Source organism: Scyliorhinus torazame, chromosome 8, assembly GCF_047496885.1.
Source record: "Scyliorhinus torazame isolate Kashiwa2021f chromosome 8, sScyTor2.1, whole genome shotgun sequence".
NCBI lineage: Eukaryota > Metazoa > Chordata > Chondrichthyes > Carcharhiniformes > Scyliorhinidae > Scyliorhinus > Scyliorhinus torazame.
The window spans coordinates 269,646,337-269,661,042 of NC_092714.1; the positions used below are offsets into that span (position 1 = coordinate 269,646,337).

The 14,706-nt window shown below is 50.7% G+C and overlaps 1 protein-coding gene across 4 annotated transcripts in view; it reads right to left on the minus strand.

The window, feature by feature from the left end:
• LOC140428632 (syntaphilin-like) overlaps positions 1 to 14,706 on the minus strand; it is an 83,130-nt gene that overhangs the window by 34,204 nt on the left and 34,220 nt on the right. For all 4 annotated transcript variants that reach the window (XM_072515299.1, XM_072515297.1, XM_072515296.1 and 1 more), the window contains one exon: positions 89 to 206. The gene's annotated coding sequence lies outside the window, so the exon portion shown is untranslated. The remainder of the gene's footprint in view (positions 1 to 88; positions 207 to 14,706) is intronic.

The following is a 14,706-nucleotide window of genomic DNA, read 5'->3' on the forward strand; positions in this document are numbered from 1 at the left end:
CAACTGAACTCTTCCATGTAAGGAGAAATGGTCAAAACTGATGACTGATTCTGAAACAATAGAATATTCCAGCCTTAAATCACCTTACCGAGGCTCGAGTTTCTCTCCTGTTTTTATTCCCTCTTGTTGGGTTGCCAGTGAAGATCCATTGTTCTCAATTGGTTTATTTGTCCTGGAATTTCATCGGGTGACATCAGCGACACCTCCTGTGAAGAGTCAATAACAGTGGCACAGTGTTTCAGTAACCACGGTGAGTCACTGCTGGGAGCTACAATCACAGAGCTGATTCTGCAAAAACCACCAAATAGCTCGTGGGAACAGTCAGTTAAACAAATCATTGCTTTGCAGCCTGGTTGCAACTGTGGTAGGTGAGACCTGTGGAAAGAGGCCGCTGGTGCAATCTGTTCATGGAATGTGGTCACAGCTAGTTAATGCTGACATTCAGTCGCACATCAATGCTTTTGTTTGTGTCACGTATATTTTTCTCTCACAGATACAGAGATGCCCCTTTGTTGAGTACAGCCAGGCATCAGTGAAGCACCAGCCCTGTGGCCCATTCAGGAGACTGCTAGTCACACAGGCCACAGAACCCATGCAATATTCCCTCATTCATAGAATCATAGAATGCCGACAGTGCAGAAGGAGGCCATTTAACCCATTGAGGCTGCACCGACCCTCTGAAAGAGCCCCTACCTAGTCCCATTCCCCCGCCCTGTCCCCTTAACCCTGCTAACCTGCACATCTTTGGACTGTGGGAGGAAACCGGAGCACCCGGAGGGAACCTACGCAGATGCGCAGACTAACGAAGGATGTGCTGGCCTTGGAAAGGGTCCAGAGGAGGATCACAAGAATGATCCCTGGAATGAAGAACTTGTCGTATGAGGGACGGTTGAGGGCTCTGGGTCTGTACTCATTGGAGTTTAGAAGGATGAGGGGGGATCTTATTGAAACTTACAGGATACTGCGAGGCCTGGATAGAGTGGACGTGGATGTTTCCCCTTGTAGGAAAATCTAGAACCAGAGGACGCCATCTCAGGCTAAAGGGTCGATCCTTTAAAACAGAAATGAGGAGCAATTTCTTCAGCCAGAGGCTGGTGAATCTGTGGAATCTTTGCCGCAGAAGGCTGTGGAGGCCAAATCACTGAGTGTCTTTAAGACAGAGATAGATAGGGTCTTGATTAATAAGGGGATCAGGGGTTATGGGGAGAAGGCAGGAGAATGGGGATGAGAAAATATCAGCCATGATTGAATGATGGAGCAGACTCGATGGGCCGAGTGGCCTAATTCTGCTCCTATGTCTTATGGTCTTATGATCTTATGCCACGGGGAGAAAGTGCAAACTCCACACAGACGGTCACCCAAGGTGGGAATTGAACCCGGGTCCCTGGCGCTGTGAGGCAGCAGTGGTAACCACTGTGTCACCATGCCGCCCTGTTAACCTTCAAACAAAAAGACTTGGGCTGGAATATTCCAGCCATTCATTGGCGGCTGGGTTCTCTGGTCCTGCCTGCAATGCACCCCCCATCTGCGGAATTCCCATTGACAGCAGCGGGAAGAGAGAATCCTGGCACCAACGAATGGCTCGCCGCCTCCCGCCCATAATCTGTATGCCACTTTTCATGACCACTCAATATTACAATCCCGAACCAGATCCCAACAGTGGCGAGGATAAGGGACAGAAATCCCAAGATTTTATTTTAATTTCGAAATACTGTGGGGAAAGGACACCTCGCTCCAGGAGTGATTTCAGGAAGGCAGCACGGTAGCACAGTAGTTCGCACAGTTGCTTCACAGCTCCAGGGTCCCAGGTTCGATTCCTTGCTGGGTCACTGTCTCCCTGTGTGTGCGTGGGTTTCCTCCGGGTGCTCTGGTTTCCTCCCACAGTCCAAAGATGTGTAGGTTAGGTGGATTGGCCATGATAAATTGCCCTCAGTGTCCAAAAAGGTTAGGTGGGGTTACGGGGATAGGGTGGAGGTATGGGCTTAAGTAGGGTGCTCTCTCCAAGACTCGATGGGCCGAATGGTCTCCGTCTGCATTGTAAATACTATGATTCTATGATTCATGCAAAATAAAGATGGCATATCAAAACAAACTTTATTACGAACATAGTATTAAAATATCTTTAACATCACACAAGTAAATAGCTTACAATGACCCCTTAAACAATACTAAACAATACAGTGACACAATAACCCTTAGCTGCTATCTTTATTCCCACTCAAACAACCAAAACACCTCTGATCCCAATCCACTTTTAAATACAGTTAGCACTCAGGGATAATTGCTGTACAGAGATGTCTTGAATACTCCACATTGAGAAAGAGAGACCATTTGTGACTGTTTAAAGAAAGAGACCTGACCCCCTGTCAGAATAATGCAGAATCTCTGGCTGTATTTATTCAGAAACCCTCTCAGCTCAGCCAAAAACTAACCCTGACATCCCCGACAGCTGGCTGCTTCAACCTCTGGCCCCTCCCATGAACTTCATCACCTTGTCAAGCTGAACACAATAGGCCAGATTCTCCGATTCTAAGGCTAAGTGCGGAGGATGTGTGGCGTTTTACGTGGAAAGAATTGGCACCGGCCCAGCACCGTTGCTGCGACCGGTGAAGGGCTAGCAGCCATGCCACGTAAAACACCTGGCCTCCATGAAATAAATGGCTGGGTCTGTGGCCGTGCATGTGTATGGTGACAACCTGCAGCGGTCGGGCCATAAAACATGGCGCCGGCCTTGTGCAGACCCGACTGGCCAGATAGTGACCCCTGGCCACCTCCCACCAGTCCCCCCCTGCCGTCGCGGAAGCCCAACCCCTAGCCAACAGCATGGCTCCCGCCCGACATGGCAGCGCTGGACAGTTTGCAGCCGCCATGCCGGGTTCCCGCACGGCTGAGACCATAAATGAACCACGCCGTCATTAACTTGGCCCATCGGGGCCGGAGCATCGGGGGAGGGTCTTCAGGTGATGTGCTGAGGCTGTCCCAACGGCGTGCGGTGAGCACCGCGATGACTCTATTTTGGAGGGGGCGGAGCATCCGAAACCTGCGTGAAACAAGCGCCACCCCCTATTTTGGCGTAAAAAGGAATTCTCCGCCCGATCATCGATTATGAAATCGGCGTCGGTGAATGGAGAATCTCGCCCAGGGTCTCTGATTTACTACTCTGCAGGGAATCATCTTAATATCAATAAAAGTCCATTAACCCAAACTTTTACGATGCTTTAGTTGCACCTCTGGCTCCAAAAAGCATAACTGTCTTGCTAACCAGGATTTCTTTATTTTTAATAAACATTTTATTGAGGTTTTTTTTGGCGTTGTAACAGCAGCAATATAAACAATGTACATGAAAATATAAACAATGTACATGAAAATATAAACATGTGCAAATACCCTGTTTAGCACAGGGCTAAATCGCTGGCTTTGAAAGCAGACCAAGGCAGGCCAGCAGCACGGTTCAATTCCCGTAATAGCCTCCCCGAACAGGCGCCGGAATGTGGCGACTAGGGGCTTTTCACAGTAACTTCATTTGAAGCTTACTTGTGAACAATAAGCGATTTTCATTTTCATTTTTCATTCATTTTCATACCACCTCCCTCCCCCACAGATCCCACCATTAATTAACCCCCTAATCTACGCTAACCTAACCCCGCCCCCCCCCACCCCCACCTGCTGATGGTTAATTCTCCGCGAAGAAGTCGATGAATGGCTGCCACCTCCGGGCAAACCCCAACAGTAATCCTCTCAAGGCGAACTTAATTTTCTCCAGACAGAGAAAGCTAGCCATGTCCGATAGCCAGGTCTCCGACTTCGGGGGCCTTGAGTCCCTCCATGCCAGTAATATCCGCCTCTGGGCTACCAGGGAAGCAAAGGCCAGAACGTCTGCCTCCTAGATTCCCGGATCTTGCGACACCCCGAAAATTGCCACCTCTGGACTCAGCGCCACCCTTGTTTTTCATACCTTGGACATGATGTCAGCAAACACCTGCCAAAATCCTCTCAGCTTTGGACATGCCCAGAACATGTGGACATGGTTCGCTGGTCCTCCCGCACATTTTGCGCACCTATCTTCCACTCCAAAGAATCTGCCCATCCAGGCCACTGTCATGTGAGCCCGGTGAATGACCTTGAACTGTATCAGCCTGAGCCTGGCACATGTTGCGGTCGCGTTGACCCTACTCAACGCGTCCACCCATAGGCCATCCTCTATCTCACCTCCCAGCTCCTCCTCCCACTTGCGCTTCAGCTCCTCGGTCTGCGTCTCCTCTGATCCCATAAGTTCCTTATAAATGTCAGAAACCCTCCCCTCACCTATCCATCCCCTGGAAACTACCCTGTCTTGAATCCCCCTTAGCGGCAAGAGTGGGAAGGTTGGTACCTGTCTACGCAGAAAGTCCCGCACCTGCAGATATCGAAATTAGTTTCCCCCCGCCAATGCAAACTTCTCCTCCAGCGCCCTCATATTCGAAAAGCTCCCCTCTATAAACAAGTCCCACATCCTCTCAATCCCCGCTCTCTGCCACATTCTGAACCCCCGTCCATCCTCCCCAGGGCAATCCGGTGATTATCGCAGATTGGGGACCAGACCAATGGTCTCACTGCTCCCACATGTCTCCTCCATTGCCCCCAGACTCTCAGGGCCGCCACCACCAGTACCGCGCCAGCGGGAACGGCAGAGGCGCTGTTACCCGTGCCCCCAAACTTGTGCCCTTGCAAGAATCCGCCTCCATACGCACCCATGCCAACACCCCCCCCCCCCCCTCCCCCCCCAGCCACTTCCTAATCATGGCTATGTTAGCCGCCCAGTAATAATTGCTAAAGTTCGGCAGCGCCAGCCCTCCCTCTTCCCGACTCCGCTCCAGCATTACCCTCCTCACTCGCGGGGACTTGCACCCCCATACGAAGCCCGCTATAACTTTATTGACCCGCTTAAAAAAGGACCGCGGAATGAAGATGGGGAGACATTGAAATGCAAACAGGAATCTTGGGAGGACCGTCATTTTCACCGTTTGGACTCTACCAGCTAGAGACAACGGGAGCACATCCCATCTCCGGAAATCATCTTTCATCTGATCCACCAACTGGGCCAAGTTCAATTTATGTAGCCGGTCCCAATCCCGCGCCACTTGGATACCCAGGTACCTGAAACTGTCCCCTACCACTCTGAACGGCAGTTCCCCCAGCGCCTCTCCTGACCCCTCGCCTGGACCGCAAACATCTCGCTCTTCCCCATATTAAGCTTATACCCCGAAAACCGGCCGAATTCCCCTAAAATTCCCATGATTTCTTCCATCCCTTCCATTGGATCTGAAACATACAGAAGCAGGTCATCCGCGCACAGAAAGACTCTGTGCCCCCCCCCCACCCCGCCAGACCACCCCCTTCCAGCCCCTTGTGACCCTCAGAGCAATTGCCAGCGGCTCCATAGCCAGCGCAAACAGCAGTGGGCAGAGGGGTGCATCCCTGTCTCGTCCCCCGGTGCAGTCTAAAATAGTCCGAAGTTGTCCTGTTCGTCTGTACACTTGCCACAGGAGCCTGGTACAGCAACCTGACCCAGTCAATGAAGCCCCTCCCAAATCCGAACTGCCCCAGAACCTCCCATAAATAATCCCACCCAACCCGGTCAAAAGCTTTTTCCGCATCCATCACGACCACTACCTCCACCTCCCTACTTTCCGGGGACATCATGATCACGTTTAACAGCCTTCTTACATTGGCCACCAGCTGCCTGCCCTTAACGAACCCCGTCTGATCCTCCACAATGACGTTCAGTACACAATCCTCAATCCTGGAGGACAAAATTTTGGCCAACAGTTTGGCGTCCCTAACCAGGATTTCTAAAAGCACTACTGCAGCAGTCACACACACTAACCCAGGATTTTAACCCATACTGCACCAAATACGTGCACTGCAATATATCTGAAATTCCCACATTCATCACACTTTACAGCCATGAAAATACTTTTGAAGCGTGCTCAATATAGGAAACACGGCAGCCAATTTGTTCACAGCAAGCTCCCAAAAACAACAATGTGATCATCACCAGATAATCTGGGGCGGGATAATCTGATTTGGTTGGGGGGGGGGGGGGGGAAATCCCGTGACGCGGCTCCGACGCCGGTCTGCCGATTCTCCGTCTACTGGAGAATCTGCGCCAATGCCAGCATCGCGGTTGCCGCGGCGCTGGTCGGGGGCCGCTCAACATGGCCCCCCCCCGGCGATTCTCCGTGCTCAACGGGCCAAGTGCCCGCCGAGTTCGGCCAAGTACCGCCGGCGTTGTTAGTGTGTGTCCTGCGGGGACTGTCCTGGTGTGGGGGAGGGGGATCAGACTCTAGGGGGGGCCTCCACGGTGGCCTGGCCCGTGATCGGGGCCTACCGATCGGCGGGCGGACTAATCCCGGGGGCGGGGGGGCTATGTTCCTTCGCGCCAGGCCCCTGTAGGGCTCCACCATGTTGCTCGGGGGCCGGCGCGGAGAAGGCAACCCACGCACATGCGTGGACTTGAGCCGGCCGTGGCGCGCGTGCACGGACCCGCGCCGTCCGTGGGGCGCATGCGCGGACCCGCGCCGCCGTGCTGGCGCCCATATCGGCAGCTGGAGCTGCGTGAGGCGCTCCAGTGCCGTGCTGGTCCCCTGTGCTGCACGGGATCACTGCTCCTAGGGGCTCCGGCGTTTACGGCGGCGTCAACACTGAGCCCCAGGATCAGAGAATCCCGCCACTGTTTTGTTTATGTTGGCTGAGGGATAAATGTCACAGGGGTAACTCCTTTGCTCTTCTTCAACATGTGCAATGTAATCTTTGACAACCTCCTGAGCAGGTAGCTAGTCATCAAGACACTATCACTCTGCATTTTTATGCTCTCAGTGGGACTTAAACCTGGAACCTTTTCACTCTGAGATAATAGTGTTAGTAGCTGAGCCACAACTGATAGGACTGCAAACATCCACCTTCAGAAATTCCTGGGGGTGGCGGGGGGTAGGGGTTTGTGCTGTCGGGGTACAGACTGCCACTGTTGTTCTCCCTGACCAAAGTACTTTGAATATTTTGGTTGGACACTAAAGCCATTTCTGACAAGTGTGTGACACCAGGACCAGCGGCCTCGCAGAGCACTGATGGGGCACCTCATCACCCTGTCAGCCCCCGCTCAGTGGGTAGTGCTCTCCATTGTGAATAAGAAGGTTGTTGGTCCAAGCACTAGAGACCTAAGCTCAAAGAATCCTGAGCGACACTCTCAGTGGAGTACTAAAGGAGTGCTGCACTGTTGGAGGTGCAGTTCAGATAAGGTCACCCTCCTGCTCTCCCAAGATGTAACAGGTCCTGCAGCACCATTTTGAAGAAAAGCGGGTGAATTCTCCCTGGTGTGTTGGCCGAGCTTTATCCATCAATACATATCATAAAAAATGATTATCCAGTCATTGTTTTTTTTGTGGGAGCTTGCTGTGCACGAATTGGCTCTCAGTCTCCTGCATTACAAGTGACTGCGCTTGAAAGGTACTTCATTGGCTGGAAACTGTTATGATATCACTTCAAGAGAAACTCTGCAAATGAGCAAGTAGCTAGGATGTAAACCAGATGACCAGTAGACATTGTTCAGCTGAGCTTTTAGTTTAGCTAGCAGCATGTGGGATGAAAGAATTGCTGCTGAACTTTCCTGTTAACAATAGCTGTTGAATTTTTATAGTAAAACTGGCTGCTCAGCAATTCTGCAGTGCATCTTTAAATAAACTGAACCTACAACTGATTTACCAGTCCTGTGTGAGGTTAGTAAGTTAACAGAAAGTGCTTTGAGCATCCTACAGTTGTGAAAGGCATGTTAGAAATTCTTTCTTCACTCACAATGTTTTAAAAAAAAATCCTGGTGCCTTCTTCTGTGACCAGCCCTAGAAACAACTATCTTTGACAAAGAGTCGTCCAGAGACCTAAGCTAATGAAAACATTATCTCCCTTCTCTCTCCACAGATGCTGACAGACCTGCTGAGATTGTCCAGTATTTTCTGTTTTTGTATCTGATTAGTGGTGTTGCCATGGGCATAAGTGGAGCTCAGGAATTTTGATAGTGTCCTTTATAAACATTTCCAGGACGCGATTCAGCATGCCCAGGTGCCAGGCTGGCAGTGCCAGGGGTCAGATCCCAGGGAGGGTCTTGCCAATTAGAGGGGGGATTCCCAGGGGCCACCCCAAGGTTGGGTGGTGTGGGGGTAAATAGGCGATGGGCCCTGAAAAAGGGGGGGAAAGGGTGGGAAGATCGGGCTGCCGGACAAAATGGTGCCCCGACCTGCGAGGAGTCTTTTCAGCAGGACTCCCTCTAAGTGTGGCCTTGGCAGGGAGAAATGCCCCGAGGCTAAAAGGCCAGCAAAGTGCCGGTGGTTAGAGAGATAGTCTCTTGGCGCTGCGATCGCGGAGAAACACCCCGCTAAGTGTGCCGTTCAATGGACTTTAACTTCACCACGCTGAATTGCGCCCCCAGCATATGCAAAGAGCCCTGAAATGGAAAATTAGAGTCTTTACCCTGGAAAAGGTTGAGGGGTGACCTTTTAACATTAAAAGGTTTGACATAGTAGACAGAAGGAAAATGATTCCACTTGTGGGGAAATCTAAAACTCTGGGCCATAAATCAAAAACATAAAGTAGACAGTTATCAATAAATCCATTCGGGAATTCAGGCTGTTTCTGTGCTCTAACACCTATTATATCTCCATCATGAAGTCATTGTTTGTTCTGTCATTTTCTCTATGTTGGATTTGTCGTGTTATTCACCCTGGGTAACACGGACTGCAACTGGGTGCAGTTGTGCTGTAAAGCAGACACCAAACTTAGACGTTGGTTCAATACGATTTATTGAACTTCTGTAACAGTGCACACAGCTTGCTGTGGGTTGACACTCTACTATGCTAAGTGTATTAACTATAAATAACTGACCAGACTAGCTCTGAGCCACGTGATATATACTAACTGATATATACACCCTGACTGTCACCAGTGGAAAGAGGCAGAGTGCTGATGCCTCTTGTGTCTTATAGTGGGAAACCCCCCTCTAGTGTTCTGTCTGGTGTTTGGTTGTGCTCTGTCCTGTGTGTTGATTGGCTGTGCTGGGTGTCTGTCACTGCCTGTCTGTATCTCATTATGTGCATGAGTGCATATCATGACATCCCCCCTTTTTAAAAAAAAACTTTGTTGGTTGCTTAGAACATATACGACAGTATATACAGATATAACTATTTACAGTAAATGGCGAGTGAAGGAATATGTACATGGAAGGTGTCTAGCGTGCAGATACAGAACAATATGTACAAGATAAATGTCTACAAGTCCAATCTTTGGGGCTAGCGTTGGATCCTTGTCGACCGCCTGAGAGGTGGAGGTGGGGACGACGGCGCCTTGACAGGCGGGATTGCAGCCAGATTGGTGGCCCAGTGGAGCGAGGTGTCCGGAAGAGGCATAATAACAGCTGGAAAGGTGAAATTCGGTGGTGGACAGGCAAGTTTGCCCTTCTGATGCGCCTGACAATGGAGCCATCAGCCAAACAGACCACAAACGACCTGGGAGCAGCCTGCCGAACGACAACAGCTGGGGCTGACCAGCCGCCATCAGGTAACTTGATGCGAACAGCGTCTCCCGGAGAGAGCACAGGCAAATCAGTAGCATGAGCATCGTATGTCAGCTTCTGCCTGTTCCGGAGTTGCTGCACCTTTTGCAGCACTGGGAGGTGATCCAGGTCTGGTAAGTGAATGGCTGGAACAGTCGTCCGCAGGTCTCGATTCATAAGGAGTTGTGCTGGAGACATACCGGTGGACAGAGGGGTTGCCCTGTCCGCCAGCAGAGCAAGGTTGAAGTCAGAAGCAGAGTCCGCAGCCTTGCAGAGCAGTTGCTTCACTATATGGACCCCTTTCTCGACCTTCCCGTTAGATTGCAGGTAATGCGGGCTTGAGGTAATGTGTTTGAATTGGTACAGCTTCGCGAAATTGGACCACTCTTGGCTGTGGAAGCAGGGACCATTGTCACTCATGACAGTGAGCGGAATACCATGCCTGGCAAATGTCTCCTTGCAGGCCTTGATTGTCCTTGATGGGAGGTCTGACAGCTTCACAACTTCCGGGTAACTTGAGAAGTAATCTATGATGAGCACATAGTCACGCCCATTGGCGTGAAAAAGGTCGATTCCCACCTTAGACCACGGAGAGGTCACGATCTCGTGTTGCTGGAGTGTTCCTTTGGCCTGAGCAGGCTGGAACCGCTGGCAGGTCGCACAATTGAGGACCATGTTGGATATGTCCTGGTTGATTCCAGGCCAATAGACAGCCTGCCGGGCCCTGCACCTTCATTTCTCGACACCGAGGTGTCCCTCGTGGATTTGTTTGAGCACTAAGCTCTGCAGACTGCGAGGAATAACAATACGATCTAGCTTGAGGAGGATCCCCTCGACGACTGTCAGGTCGTCCTTGACATTAAAGAATTGAGGGTATTGCCCTTTCTGCCAACCATTTGCAAGGATGTATTACCCACTGCAGAAGAGGGTCCTTGGCAGTCTCTTCTCGAATGTTGACCACTCTTTCATCTGAGGCCGGGAGGTTGCTGGCACACAGTTGCACCTGTGCCTCAATTTGGCGGATGAAGTCGACCTGTTCACAAGGCGAGGTGATGGAGCGCGACAGGGCATCCGCAATTATTAGCTCCTTGCCTGGTGTGTATACTAACTAAAAATCGTACCTGCGGAGTCGAAGGAGAATGTGCTGAAGCATGGGCGTCATGTCATTCAAGTACTTATGAATGATGTGGACCAAGGGTCTGTGGTCAGTCTCCACTGTGAATGTTGGTAGACCGTAGACGTAGTCAAGGAACTTTACAATGCCGATTAGAAGGCCCAGGCACTCTTTTTCTATCTGAGCATACCTCTACTCAGTGGGAGTCATGGCCCTGGGCGCATAGGCCACTGGAGCCCAGGACGAGGAGTCAGCCTTCTGGAGGAGCACCACACCAATGCCGTCCTGGCTGCCGTCCGTGGAGATTTTTGTCTCCCTCTCCGGGTCAAAAAACGTTAGTACCAGAGCAGTGGTCAGCTTTGCCTTTAACTCGAGCCACTCTGCTTGATGTGTGGGTAGCCACTGGAATGCAGTGAACTTCTTCACCAGATGCCTGAGAGCCGTGGTGTGTGATGCGAGGTTGCGAATGAACTTTCCCAAGAAGTTAACCATACCAAGGAAGCGTAGTACCGCCTTCTTGTCTTCCGGGGTCTTCATGGTGTTGATGGCCTTGACTTTGTCCGAATCTGGTTGCACACCCTGCTGGGATATTTGATCGCCCAAAAACTTGATGGATGACATGCCAAAGGAGCACTTGGCCTTGTTCAACTTGGGGACGTTGGATGCGTCGAAAGACTTGTTTGAGACAAGATATGTGTTCCTCGGGGGTCATGGACCATATGATTACATCATCTACGTAGACATGCACACCCTCAATGCCCTCCAGCATCTGTTCCATGATCCTGTGAAAGATTTCAGAGGCTGAAACAATGCCAAACGGCATGTGGTTATAACAGTACCTTCCGAAAGGTGTATTAAATGTGCAGAGCTTTCTGCTGGACTCGTCCAGTTGTATCTACCAGAAACCACGCGATGCAGCTAGCTTCGTGAAGAATTTGCCGTGTTCCATCTCACTGGTTAGTTCCTCCCGCTTCGGGATCGAGTAGTGTTCCCTCATTATGTTCCGGTTAAGATCTCTGGGATCTATACATATGCGCAACTCTCCTGAGGGCTTCTTCACACAGATCACCGAGCTGACCCAGTCAGTTGGTTCTGTCACTTTGGAGATGATGGCCTGGTCTTGGAGCTCCAGTAGCTGTGCCTTTACACGTTCCTACAGAGGAGCCGGCACCCGGCGTGGTGCATGGATTACAGGCGTGGCATCAGACCTTGTAGCAGTATGGCAGAGTGCCCATTCCATCAAACACATCTGGGTATTGTGTCAGGATTTCATTAATGTCAGCCTGAAGATCCACATTGGCAGAGGACATGGCATAGACTCGCTGCACGAGATTGAGTAGCTTGCATGCATGGGCACCAAGCAGGGAAGCCTTGTCAGGCTTGACGATTTCGAATCACAGTATGGCATTGATGGTCTTGTTGGAGATATGCATGTGACAAGACCATAACACAGTGATGGCATTGCCATTATAATCAAGAATCTGGCAGGCCGGCGGAAGAATTTTGGGTTGCCTTTTGATGTGGTCAAGATCTGCCTGAGATATGAGATTGGCTGAAGCACCAGTGTCCAGCTTGAACTGGATGCTGCATTGGTTAACGTGTACGACAGCACGCCATTCGTCCGCAGAATCCACGTTGAGGATAGATAGGTGTCTTGCTGAATTTGAGGAGGCATGTTCACATGTCGTGATGATGCCAACACGATATGGGAACTCCAGGCAGTCGTCCTCTGGATCCGTGGTGCTACCAGGATCAGAATCCAGTAACCCTTGCTGCACACATCGAAAGCTTTTGCGTTGGAACTGGGATCGCTGGCCCACGACCGGTGGTGCAGACCTGCACAAGCTGCATAATGTCCAGGCTTCCCATAATTTAAACATCGCCTGCCTCTTGCAGGGCATTGCTGCTTTAAGTGGGCGGTGCCACAGTTCGGGCATGTCATGACGTTGACATCGTTACGCTCCGTGTGTCGTTGCGCATGCGCAGTGCGGTCAGCCGCCGTTCGCACCTGTGCAGTTTGGTCTTCTGCTGCTTCATTCTCCCGTTCATGGTGCGCATGCGTGGGACCCGGGGAAAAGCGGGCAAAATGTCCGCCTTCATTGATACTGAGGCGCCGCCTCCGGGTGATGGCCTGTACACTCTCTGCCTCGTGGGAGGTAAGTTGGTCTTGTTCCGCCGATTTAAGACGGGAGTACTGACTTTGCGCCTGTTCATGCACTCGATTGCGACTGGCAGGGTCATGTATTTTATTTTAAGGAGCTCCCACAAGGCGTCGGAGTGTACCCCAAACACGATCTGATCCCTGATGGAATCAGCGGTGTCACCATAGTTGCAGGACTGCGCTAATCTACGGGAGATGAGTTATAAAGGATTGGAAAGGTTCATCCTTACCCTGAAAGCGTTGCTGGAAGACATTTTTTTATTTTTTTCATTTTTTAATAAATTTAGAGTACCCAATTATTTTTTCCAATTAAGGGGCAATTTAGCGTGGCCAGTTCACCTTACCTGCACATCTTTAGGTTGTGGGGGTGAAACCCACGCAGACACGGGGAGAATGTGCAAACTCCACACGGAGGGTGACCCAGGGCCGGGATTCGAACCCGGGTCCTCAGCGCCGTAGGCAGCAATGCTAACCACTGTGCCACCGTGCTGCCCCTGCTGGAAGACATAGTGCTCAAAGCTCTCGTTCGTTTCGACTTCACAGCAACTGTCGAATTTAGCAAAAACGGTCTTGAATTTGGTCTTGTCCTCACCGTCGGCAAAAGTGAGCAAGTTGAAAATTTGGATGGCTTGGTCCCCCGCAGTCCATAGGACGCATCCGCGAGGCCCGAGGCCTCAATGTAGAGACTGAACTTCTGTTGAAGAACCGCCATTTGGCACCAAGATTGCTGGAGATCCGTAGCTGTGGAGGGGCCTGGATCTTCTCCATGCTGCTGGAAGGCACTTGCTGATCGTCACTGAATCACGCAAGGGAAATTATTTAGATGAAGTAGACCCCTGGTACCATGTCGTGTTATTCACCCTGGGGTAACACGGACTGCAACTGGGTGATTTATTGAACTTCTGTAACAGTGCACACAGCTTGCTGTGGGTTGACACTCTACTACTCGAAGTGTACTAACTATAACTAACTAGACCAGACTAGCTCTGAGCCATGTGTAGAAGGTGCTAACTGATATATACATCCTGACTGTCACTACAGTTATCACCAGTGGAAAGAGGCGGAGTGCTGATGCCTCGTATGTCTTATAGTGGGAAACCCCCCTCTAGTGTTCAGTCTGGTGATTGGTTGTGTTCTGTCCTGTGTGTTGATTGGCTGTACTGGGTATCTGTCACTGCCTGTCTGTATCTCATTACGTGCATGAGTGCATATCATGACAGGATTCACAGAAAATTGTGAGAAAATCCACATGTATTTGGTTAAAGATGGTGGGACAGTGGAGGGGGAGATGTTAAAATCTTTGTTGGGCGGTGTGTAAACATGGCAGCAGAGGCTATATCGCCTGGTTATTCCTGCTTAATTCAAGTTTCACTCCTACACCACTCACCCCCAGCCCCTGCATGTACCCCCGCCGCACTCTCTTTGTTTTGTGTTCATGAAGTGCTGACAAGCACTGTACAAACTGCAGTGTGTGGGGTCAGAGGGTGCAGGGTTTCAGAGAGCACAGCTTTCTAAAAGATAGACCGTCAAAATATAGGGATCGAGAACTTTATTTCTTCAAAGATGTTTGCTGATGTTTGCACGTGTCTGAGACCTTGATTAATTTGCACCCTGCAACATTCAACTCATATCTGGGCACACAGCATGTAGACTGCAGCCAATGTTACTGTGCGCCCAACTTATCAAAGGCACAGTCTCCATTTCTTCATTTTCCTCACAGGCAGTGATTTTAAAAAATAAATCCTACAGCGCAGATGCCATTTGGCCCATCGAGTCTGCACCCCCCACCCTTGCCCACTCCTCCACCCTATCCCCATAATCCTGTACATTGATCATGGCCAATCCACCTAA